The sequence below is a fragment of the Moschus berezovskii genome, chromosome 18 (genome assembly GCF_049115385.1).
Source record: "Moschus berezovskii isolate FMDL1 chromosome 18, NW_MosBer_1.0, whole genome shotgun sequence".
Classification (NCBI taxonomy): domain Eukaryota; kingdom Metazoa; phylum Chordata; class Mammalia; order Artiodactyla; family Moschidae; genus Moschus; species Moschus berezovskii.
The window spans coordinates 65,676,131-65,688,958 of record NC_142477.1 but is presented as its reverse complement, the minus strand read 5'-3'; positions in this window follow the sequence as shown (position 1 = coordinate 65,688,958).

Genomic DNA, 12,828 nt, shown 5'->3' with positions numbered 1-12,828 from the left:
AAAAAATATAGATGTTTATTTAGAGAAGGTGAAGCTTGGACGGAGCCATGAAAAACTAACAGGATTGAGAAAAAAGTGAGAGCAGGCTTATGAATAAAACTTCTCAAGTCTTCCAGCTTCCTCCAATAGGGAAAAGAATTACATATCCACCCAGTTTTTTAGATCTCTGTTAAAGTCCTTTGATCAATAGCATAAATAATTATGAATATCATCATTAATCCACATATATGAGGTGGAGGTCAGGTAGTATTCCTCCCTAAATACTCAATAGCTATTATGAATAACTCTGTTACTGGGTCAAATGCAACCTACAAAGGCAGTGAGTGTCACATGTTTCAAACATAACCTTTATCCAATTAAACTTTCTTGACCAGCCCAAGGGTGATATTCAGAGATATCACTTTATACCTACATCTGCTATTTTAATAAGACACCAACAGGTTTAGCAGATGTTTCAATGAACAAGTAAATATGTTCCAGGCAATAAATCTGCAAATAGGTATTCAACTAAAAAATGTGCTTCATTCTTTCCAATGTAATCACAAGTAATAATTTATGACTAGCTACAGACATACACAAATATTCATGATTACTATATTAGAAGTAGAATTACCATGCAGTATGATTTGCAAAGACCCTCTACATCTCACACATTATTTTATAACTGAGAGAATATTTCAGCACTGAATATTCTTTATTTCCCATATCAGATGGTTATGTGACTTGGGAAAAAAATCACAACTGATTCTGGCCACATCTGGGTTACAAATTGAATATACCAGCTTTACAATATTGTTCAGTACCTCTCTCTACCTGATTTTCTCCATTTCTAAATTGAACAATTATCTAAACTGCCAAACAACTTGATGGAAAAAAGAAAGGACAGAAAGTTGTTCTAACAAAGCAAATTTCTATGTACACTAAAACATTATAATATAATACAATACAGAATTATTGCTGCACAAATTGCCCCCTTGGATGCTAGAATGAAAAATTAAGGCTGAAGACAGAAGCAAATGTGGCTTTAAATTTTTTCAATGCTTAAAGTAAATAGGATTCATCAATCATTCTCACTTTTACCCTTTCCTCTAACATAATAAAAGCTTATGGCTTATAAGATTGCAATGAAAGTATGCAGAGAAACTGTACTTAGTGAGATAATTCAGTCTAATATTAAAGATTAGGATTATAAAAACACACAACTAAAAAAAGATATTTATTGCTAAATAAAAAAAGAGCCTTTCCTTGGACACAGAAAAATTTTGCACAAAAGTTTTTCACATTTTAAGTTCACCAAACAACTACTATCTGGCTTTAATTCTTTACAGCGGTTAAGACAATTCATCTAAAGATTATTCGCCTAATAATTATATGGTAACACAATAACTAATTGGATATAAATAGAAAAGTTGACATATTATATAAAACTTTCAGTTATTTTCAGCAACATCGCCATTGTTTCTCCAGCACAGTGGTGGTATATAATAGGTGTTCAATAAGCAGTGAATGGATAAATAAATGCACAGTAGTGGGAATTTCTTATAAAATTAGTTATAGAAAAATAATCTAATCTGAGAAATTACAGCCCATACTGACAAAGCATATAACTTAGTAAAACAAAACGTTACGTTCAGGTACCCCAACATAATCACTGTTTTAACCCTATACAGTAATTTTCCAGTAATTTCCCCAACTACCAAAAATCAAAAGAGAAAAGTCTGTCTTTCTTTTGCAGGGTTCAATTTAATCCACAAAATGAGACAATTTATAAAATGAGACCGAGGGTTCCAAGATTATTTTTTGTGGTGCTATAGGTAGACAACTGTATTCACCATCCTGTATTTCACACACTAGCAGTGTTGAGTAGAGTTAATATGTGAGGAGATCTTCTTCTTCTGCATTGCACTTTCATAACACCCAGTCCAGAGAACTGTTCTTCTAAGGTATGGCCATTCTGCTTAAGTATTCAGTTTCACAGCTGCCCTTAAAACAATGCCCCAAAACAATACCTTAGACATACAGATGGCCAACAAACACATGAAAAAATGCTCAACATCCCTCATAATCAGAGAAATGCAAATCAAAACCACAATGAGGTACCATTTCACACCAGCCAGAATGGCTGCTATCCAAAAGTCTACATGCAATAAATGCTGGAGAGGGTGTGGAGAAAAGGGAACCCTCTTTCACTGTTGGTGGTAATGCAAACTAGTACAGCCACTATGGAGAACAGTGTGGAGATTCCTTAAAAAACTGGAAATAGAACTGCCATATGATCGAGCAATCGCACTCCTGGGTATACACACTGAGGAAACCAGAATTGAAAGAGACACATGTACTCCAATGTTCATCGCAGCACTGTTTATAATAGCCAGGACATGGAAGCAACCTAGATGTCCATCTGCAGACGAATGGATAAGAAAGCTTTGGTACATTTACACAATGGAGTATTCAGTTCAGTTCAGTTCAGTTCAGTAGCTCAGTCGTGTCCGACTCTTTGCAACCCCATGAATCACAGCATGCCAGGCCTCCCTGTCCATCACCAACTTCCAGAGTTCACTCAAACTCATGTCCATCGAGTCGGTGATGCCATCCAGCCACCTGCAATGGAGTATTACTCAGCCATTAAAAAGAATATATTTGAATCAGTTCTAATGAGGTGGATGAAACTGGAGCCTATTATACAGAGTGAAGTAAGCCAGAAAGAAAAACACCAATACAGTATACTAATGCATATATATGGAATTTAGAAAGATGGTAATGATAACCCTGTATCAGTTCAGTTCAGTTCAGTTCAGTCGCTCAGTCGTGTCCGACTCTCCGTGACCCCATGAATCACAGCACACCAGGCCTCCCTGTCCATCACCAACTCCTGGAGTTCACTCAAACTCATGTCCACAGAGTCAGTGATGCCATCCAGCCATCTCATTCTCGGCCGTCCCCTTCTCCTCCCGCCCCCAACCTTTCCCAGCATCAGAGTCTTTTCCAGTTAGTCAACTCATTGCATGAGGTGGCCAAAGTATTGCAGTTTCAGCTTTAGCATCAGTCCTTCCAATGAACACCCAGAGAGACAGCAAAAGAGACACAGGTGTACAGAACAGTCTTTGGAACTCTGTGGGAGAGGGTGAGGGTGGGATGATTTGGGAGAATGACATTGAAACATATATATTATCATATGTGAAACGATTCACCATTCCAGGTTCAAAGCATGATACAGGATGCTTGGGGCTGGTGCACGGGGATGACCCAGAGGGAGGAGAAGGTGAGGAGGGAGGTGGGAGGGGGATTCAAGAAGGGGAACACATGTACACCCGGGGCGGATTCATGTCAATGTATGGCAAAATCAACCAATATAATATTGTAAAGTAATTAGCCTCCCATAAAAAATTTTTTTAAAATTAAAAACTATATATATAAATAATGTTTAACCTTTATTGGCAAGGTGTGTTCTCAGGTCATATTGAAAATGTTTTCTTTGGTGCCAAGTGGAACCATGAACCAGCGCTGGGCTCTTCTAATTAAGGACTGGTGTCTGTCTGAAGAGAGGTTGGAGCAGTTACCCAGGCACTTAGCTATGTGTCCTATCATCTTTCATTACCACAAACCAGCCACTTCTCTTTGTTTTGGAGTCTCCATGGTGGCAAGACAGAATCAATAATAATGAGTTCAGCATAAGAATTATTTACAATTAAGGAAAAATAGCCTACCAAGTACTCTGAGCTCCTGGGAAACTGTGTAAACACCGTTCATCATTTGTATTCTGATACCTTGTCCTTGTTGGAATTGTGTGATTCCCAGTGCCATGTTCTTGTGTGTTCTTTCCACTCAAGTTGCTCCTTCTCTTTGATGTTTGGACATGCTGGTCCAAGGTTTCACAATTTCCAGCCACTTTTTTTTTTTTTTTTGATTTAAGAGAAAATTTTCCTAAGCCTATAATCATGCTTTTTTTTTTTCTTTTTAAAAAAGACTATTGGGTGCCATTTCAATAGTTAGTTTGAAAGTCAGAAGACAAGTCCCAGACATCGTGTGATTTTTAGATGGTATTTAATCACTGCCTGGGTTCAGTATCTATTACCGTCAAAGTGAGGATGGCAGACTCTGTTTTGGGGACATGATTCTCCAAATGTAGCCTATGGGCAAGAACGTCTGCATCAGAAATACATAAGTGGCTCAGTTAGTATAAGTTACCACCCTAGGCCTCACTAAACAGAAATATCTAGTTTGAGACATTTTTAATAATCATCTCAGCCTCAGTTATCCATGATAAAGTTTTCGAGCACAGCTGCAATATCAGCAATTGATAACCTTCTGGTTTCAAGGGCTTCACAGAAGAGATTCGAGCTTTGTCCCTCTGGTACAACTTTGAAGAAGACATCCTTAGTGGGGCCAGCTCTGCCCTACACAACACTTTCTTCGGAATATTAGGTAGAGCTATGGCAAGGGTCCCTGTGCAGAGCAGCATGGCACAGTGTTGGTACCATCCACGGTGGCAAGTAAAGTTACATCTACCAAGCCGTGATCTTAAAGAAACAAGGATTGGGTGTTTTCCTGGTCTATCCTGGTAACAACTTTCCCCAGGTGCTGACTACAAGAAGCATAACAAGAAGGTGTGGTCTCAGGTAAACCCAAACCATACCAACTGGAAGCTAACCTAATTAATTACTAGGATAGAGTGACTTGTTCTTATATCTTGGGAGTTTATAGAAGCACTTCTGATACCAACACAGCACAAAGGTTTTTATTAAACCCCTGCTCTAAAGACCATCTGCTTTTTAACTTTTAACCTTCAGGTAAAGACCAAAAATGTCTTTTTCTTCTGTCTATGAAAGAAGAAAATACCTTTAAGATATTCTTCAGTCTACCCAAGATACATAATAAGAAGAATAGAATGTTGGAACATCAATTCCAATTCTATAAACAGGAAAAATATTGTATGATTTCATCAAAGATTCTCATTCACTAGGGCCAGACAGAGCAGTTTTCTACTAAATTTGACAAAGTATCTTTGCATTCCATTACAAAGCTGTCATTCACAAGGGTAAACAGTGGGGATTTATACCTGTCAGAGAGTTTCTTTGACATTTTTCAAGAATTATATTAGGGATTTGAACCATATCATATCATATATATGTATATATATATAACACTTATGTCCTAATTTTATAGAAAGTTGCATCTCAACTTTGTATAGTATTCATTAAAGAAAATAGGCTGCAGAACACACGGAGTCATATAAAAAGTTATTGAAAGGTGACTACAAAGGAGCAGTATGATGGAGTTCCGCTGTGGTGATACAATAGTTCTATATCTTGGTTTGCTGGTGGTTACATGAATCTATACAGAGGATAAAATTCTTAGAAGTTCATATACAAAATGAGTACCTGTTAAAAACTGGTGAAATTTTGAATAAGATTTGTAGCCTACTTAACTACATTACACCAAAATCAATTTCCTGATTTTGAAAATGGACTAGACTTACGTAAGATGTTACTCTGCGGCAGGTAGCTGGGTGAAGAGCACGAGACCTCTTTGTATTATATTTTTGTAACTATTTGTGAGTCTATAACTAGCTTAAAATGAAAAGTTAATGGAAAGGTTGAGAGTTCATCCCATTGTTTATTCCACTTCAAATATATGGATTGCTCATGCTTTACCCACACAGATTATCTGTGCAAAGTATAATTCATTTGATTTGAAAAATTCAATAAAGATCAGGATCAGCTTCACTAATCACTCATCACCCTTTAAAACTCAAGCTAAATTCTATAGAACCCACAAGTGAAATTCAAGCAGGTGTTTTAGCTAACTTCTAAACACAGATTTCTCCAACTTTGAACTGTCGAGAGATTTGTGTCCAGACCTCGGTCATTTGGTCACTTGAGGGAGTCGCCTCTCTTTTAATCCTTCTCTGCGCATACTTCCTCTTTCTTCTCTATGTCTTCTTATCTCCTCTCACCTCTTTACCTGCTAAAAATACTCTAATTCTTCTTGGAAGTTCCTGGATTTTTCTCCAGAATTGTGGATCTCAAACAGCCTTTATTGAGCATCATGGATGGCCTCAACAATGTGAGATGTAATTTCTTGTAAATTTGTCCTTCTGTGCTTAAGAGACCTTGAGAACATGCTTGCCCTGTTCCCTCTCTTCTGAAATGGCAATTTAATTACTTAATCACTACTTAAGGGCACTTCAGGAACCCCAGTTTTGTTCAGCCTACTAATGCCAATGAACCCTGAACAAAACCAGAGTTGGTAACACAGGTGTCTGAGGGGGCAGAGAGCAGGCAAGGGGTATGAATGTGTGTTAAAAAGAATCACACATGACTGGGAAAGAGAAAAGACTATATTAAGAAAACCTCTCTTGGCCTCAGATTCTTTATCTATAATATGAGTGTTTAGACTGGAAAGCCAAAGACAACAATATTCTGTTATTTGAACCACTCTAATAAATTAAGCAAATAATCTGAAAAGCAGAGAAAAATCACTTCTCTACCTGCAGCTCTTTTTGTAGATAAAAAATAAACATTTTCTTGTATTTTATCTTGGAGAATTCAATATAAGGGGCAAGGAGGGATTTTAGAAATAACTTTCTCCCTGGCTCTATTCATAATTTAACTGTAGTCATCCGATCATGTGTAATTCTATTCCTGGTCACAATCTCCAATCTGTTTCCTAGAGCTTGTTCTAAGTGAGAATTGGAATAAAGAGAAATGGTCTGCTGCTCTTGGTCCTTCCTTGTAAACAACCCACACTGGGAATTGAAATATATATATATATAAACCATACTGCTGGCTCCAGAACTGCCTTGTCCATTGAACTGGGGAATAATGTTTTCCTATCTCAGTCTGCCTTTGCCCTGCAGGATTTATAGCCTGTGGAGGCCTCTGGATCACCCCAGCTCGTATAAACAGGAAATACAATTCCAAGCAGAGAAAAAAAGGAAGAGAAAGCTGAAGCAAAGTAAGCTCTATAGGTACAATGCACAATGAAAAATTAGCATATTGCTAAATTTCCTTCCCCCAAGATTACACCATTCTGGACTCCCAAAGAGCTTGATTGTATATAGTTGAGAAAATCAAGCGCCTCAGAGACTCAGATGGGAAGTTCATTAGTCCAAAGTTAAATGTGGTGGGGTTGCCCTGTTGCAGACACTGGGAACAAAATTTCAAGCTGCCTGGGTCACATCCTCCCATGACAGGTAGGCCCTGTAAATACTGAAGTGCTAGGGAAATGGAAAGTCTCATCTGACACAAGCCAAAATGCATTTAGGAAGTGAGAAACAGAACCGAATTTAACGATACAGTAAATTGTGATATTGCTAGAGTTTATACAGTAATTGTGCAGAAAGTCAGGCTTGTTTCCACAGAGAACAATATTTAAATAATAAAAACATGTGGTTGAATACATTATATCTTTCTATATGTACTGTTTTATCTTTCTATATATAATGCATAATCAAAAATTTAATTTACTTAGTACCTTAAGTGTTCTCAAACCTCAGTGTATCTGCTGTTGTAAATAGATACATCAAGGGGTCACACGTCATAAAGGTAAAAGTGTACTGGTGGCAAAAGCTACACAGATGTGGCCTTCCACCCTCTAGGTCTTTCTGTGTACATTTATGAATAGTAGCAGTGACACATTATTGTCTTCAAATCCTGGGATTTTTTTTCCTGTTTTTGATAAGATTTAATCTGGTCTCTAGAATCAATTTACAGAGTAGAAAATGCTATCTGTGAAAACTCCAATAAGTGGGGCTAGGAGTGGCATAGAGATAATAAATACGAGAGAAAGAATTCCTAATTGAGGTGCCATAGTTTGGTAGTGGACAGAGAAGCATGCAGAATCTAAAGATAGGTGCTTAAGGTGCCATGGGGCCTGCCATTCCGGGGAAAGTTTAGCTGGGAAGAGTGATCTGAGCCACAGAGTAGGTTGGACGGAGGAGTGTCTTATACCAGACCATGAAGTAAAGAGCAGGGGGCACCCTAAAGGAAACAGCAAGTGCTTGACACTGCTATGTTTGAGCAACGATGCTACAGAGAGGCAAATGGCCACACCAACACGGGCCTTATGTGCCCTAATAAGAATTCTGAACTTGATCCTGAAAGGTTTAGGAGACATGGAAGGATTTTAAGCAAGGAGGGCTAATGTGTTCAGACATTCCTTTTCAGAAAAATCATTCTGCCAATTATATGATGAATGAACGTAAGTGCCAGTGAGACCAGTTAGGAAGCTGTTGCAAGAAAGTGATGAGAGCTTGAACTAAGATACTGACAGGAGAAATGGAAGGAAGAGTGAAGTTGGCAGATAATGAGGAAGAAGAACCAAGAGAACTTGGAGACGGACTAGACACAGTGAGGAGAGGAAAAAGAGGGATTCGGGTGGTCCTAGGCTTAGTGAGCAGACGGGCAGTGACATCAATCACAAATGTGAATATGAGCGGGATTTAGAATGTGATGAGTTAGTTTAAGATATATTTGATTGGAGTGGCACTAATGGTAATGAACCCACCTGTCAGTGCAGGAGATGTAAGAGATATAGGTTCAATCCCTGGGTCGGGAATACTCCCTGCAGGAGGGCACAGCAATCCACTCCAGTATTCTTGTCTGGGAAATCCCATAGACAGACAAGCTGGGGAGCTACAGTCCATAGGGTCAAAAATGTCAGACACGACTGAAGTGATGTAGCACACACACATGCTTCTTCTTTCCATCCGTGGATCACGCAAAAATGAATAATTTGTAGTAACCAGAGATTCCAAGAAAGAAATCTTAATTAGAGACACAGCTTTGGGATCATCACAAGGTCCCTGATTAAAGCTATAAGTGTGACTGAGGTCACCAAAGGAGAGGATATCATGTGAAGGAGGAGAGGAAAGAGATTTTAACTCTGGGAAGTACATTCCTTTGAAGAGTGGGTAAATGAAGGAGCTATCTATAAAGGCATCTGAGAAGCAGCAGCAAGACACACGAGCAAAGTGTCATACAATCCAAGGCAGGATAGACCTGAAAAGGAAGGAATAATCATTAGGGAAGGCAACACTGTAGAAGAGTTTCCCACTAAATTTGACAACTTTGGTTGTAAAATGAACCTAAGTTCATTTGGAAAAAGTAATTTCAAAACATAGCAAAAAGAGGGCATTCAGGTTGAAACTATAGAGAAACTTATATACTGAGAGTGAAGACCTTTAGAAATGAAATAACTGAGGATCTGAAAGAGAGAAGGGACAGCTTAGAGAGTTCACAGCCTGAACGTGTCCTTGGGAGAGTTAGGGAGGACAGTCAACAAAGGGGTTCAGAACACAGTTGAAGAGACCGGCCCTGAACAAATGAATGAATCCCTCTTTCCGTGAGTTAGTGATGAAGGAGAGGAGAGTTACAGAAGTTTGAGATGTATGTCTTTAGGGTGGCTTCTATTTTCTACATGAAAAAAAGGAAGCGTTATCACTTGCCAGTGAGTGGGGAGGAGGAAAAGGAGATTAGTATGAAGGTGTCATTCATTCAACAAACATTCATTCAATACCAATGTGCCAGCCAGAACCAGATACTGCCACATTTCAGAAGACTTTATCTTTTGAAATCATCACTGTTATAACATGCTTTGAAAAAACATCATATTTGTTTATCAATCTCATTTTGATTGGCAGGGAAATTGGCAAAACTGGCGGGGAAAAAAATTCCAGTGGCTCACAGGTACGTGGCAGGGAAAAAGATCTTAAACAGACACCAGAACAACTTCAGTGAGAGGTGGCTGGTTTCCGACTGAAGGATCACCCCAAGCAGACTGGAGACTGAGCAGTGCTACCAGCATCAATGTGAGCACTTATGCACAGTGAGACTTTCTCTAGCTGTGCTCAGAAGTCTAAGTGTGGGAGTGAATTACAGACACCCAAATTGGGTGCAGAGTTGGATATTGTGAGGAGAGCGCAGCAGAAAGAAAAAGGGGAAAGTTACAGGATGCTCGGGGCTGGCGTGCGGGATGACCCAGAGGGAGCATAAAGGGAGAAGGGAGGTGAGAGGGAGGTTCAGGAGGGAGAACTCATGTACACCCGGGGCGAATTCATGTCAATATATGGCAAAACCAACCAATATAATATTGTAAAATAATTTGCCTCCAATAAAAAAAAGAATGAGAGAAGGAGGTATTGGTAAGAGGGGAGGATATTTAAATAGAGGAGGAAATGGCTTCTAAAATACTGACAGAAAATGCTGACAGACCTGGATACAACGGAGCACTGAAAGCTCTGAAGGTCTCAGTGAGCTTGAAGGGAAGGTTTGAGGAGGCTAAAAAAAGAGAGACTGGCAGACAAATAGGATGTTTATTCAAAGCATGATATAGCAGTGATGATTTCAAAAGATACATTCTTCTGAAATGTGGCCATGGGAGTGAGTTGCTTCTAGTATCTGAGCTTCTAAATTTCTTAATCACCTAATCATCTTTGCCTTCATTTGAGCAACTTACTCCCATACATTTGGAGTAATAACCATGCCCCAGGTTTCACTCTACTTTTACTAACCTTATTTCTTCCTTTCACCAGTTTTTCTCACATAACATTTTCTTGTTAGGCCTATTTTTATAGGACATTTCTACTCTGTTTAAAATGCGAAGGGACATAAATACTAGACATTCTAGTCTGTGATTAATCCAAGCTTTGGACATAGCATAAAATTAAATACTCAGATATTAGACACCTGAGAAAGAGCATTTATTACCATAGAACTTTTATGAACATTTTTGATTCTATGAGTCACATTTGCTGCCAGGCTTACATCTTGTACATCTGCTCTGATATTGATATTAAGATTTCATAGGCAGACCTCAGGCTGCTAACTCCCATGAACCTCATTATGAGAGGGACTAAAAAACTTGTCCAAAACCCGGTACTTTTTAAAGTCATATAAAGTACCACTGAAAATTTTGCCAGGACAGTAAGTATACACTGAGACATGAAGATGTGATGTACACACACATACATGCATGCATGTGCACACACACGGTGGAATAATACACAGCCATGAAAAGGAAGGATATATTGCCATCGACAGCAACGTAGATGGACTTGGAGGGCATTATGCCAAGTGAAATAAGTCAGACAGAGAAAGATAAATACTATATGATATTGCTTATATATGGAATCTAAAAAGACAATAAACTACAGAATATAATGTAAAATAAGCAGACTTACAGATACAGAGAACAAACTCGAGGTTACCAGTGTAGGGGAGGGGCATTAGAGGAGTAAGGGAGAGAAAAGTACAAACCATAGTATGTTAGATAAGCTCAAGGATGTACTGTACAGCACAGGGAACATAGCCAGTATTTTGTAATAACTGTAAATGGAAAGCAAATTTTAAAAGATTGTGTAAAAATTTTTTAAAATTAAGAATAAAATAAAATATGAAGGTTAAAATTATCCTCATCCTTTAAGGAAAATGTTATATTACTCTAGCCATTTTCTACAAGAAAATAGCTTGTATATGAGTTTGTTCAGTTCCAGAGATATCTGGAGTGGCCACAGAGTTCTGCTGACTTTTGACAAAGGATTATAGAGCTATTAGTCATGAATGCTAGGAACTTTACAGTCAGTCAAACAACTGGTTAGCCCATTATGCTTCTGGTGAAACTGCCCAGAAGGATGGAAACGAGGGAGACAGACTGAATTTAGAGAGCAGTTCTGTTACCTTCCCCACACCACTGAAATTTGTTTCACTTGATTAACTCCTATTCAACATGGAAACAAGTTCTATGCATTTGAAATGCACAGTTAAAAATACCACATATACCCTGTGGACCAAATATAAATTGAAATCATTTGTGTTGGATTAGGGTTCCATGTGAGCTGTCAAAGAATGACAGTAATGGACATATTGGTAAATCAATTCTTTTAAAAAGAAGTTCCTAAAAGGAGGTTGATCCTTTTTTAAAACAGTGTATAGTATAAACTCATGTTTACATCCCGGATGGCCCTTTGGTCTCAGTCCTGGCTACTCACTGAAAATGTCAGAGGAAATTGCAGGGTGCAATTCCAAGCAGAGGAGAGTAAGGAAACAAAAGGAAATTTCTGATAGAAATACAGACTGACAATTTCTCATCCTAAAGCGGAACCCCCAAGACCACCCACATGGCAGGGTTTTTCCAACTCTGAAAGAAGGGCCCACCCTGAATCTGAGCATTTATGTTAAGTACCTAAAAATAACATGTGGGGGCTGAGTTATTTAAGCTTCTTACTCTGATAATTCCTTTTTCCAGATCATTATTAAGCAATGCGACCTTTAGAAGATGTTTCAAGAGACTCTGTGAGTGCTTTGGCTGTTTCTGACCATAACTCTAATCAACCCTCTCCTGGCAAGGTTGCAGTGGTTCAGGGGCAGAAACCCTCTTCCCTACTCCAGCTGCAACTCCCAGAGAGGTTTTGAGGTGAGGCAAGTGTTAGACCCCAGGGGTGAAATAAAACCCTCAACTAAAGACTGGAGCTGAAGCAGAGCGTGGGGCATTGTAAAACAAAGCAAAGTACACAGGAGCCGCCTGGAGAGATTCCCAAGAGACCAGTCCTTCCCACAGGTTCTGTTTATCCACTCCCAGCCCTCCTCTTTGCACATCAGTTCACGTTGACATCCCATCAAAACCCAGGAAACTTTCAGATCCGACATTAGTTCAGGGGTCTTCCCAGGTTGCTCAGTGGTAAAGAACCCACCTGCCAATGCAGGAGATGTGGGTTACATCCCAAGCTTGGGAAGATCTCCTGAGGAGGAAATGGCAACCCACTCTAGCATTCTTTTCTGTAGAATCCCATGGACAGAGGAGCCTGGAGGGCTAGACTCCATGGGGTCT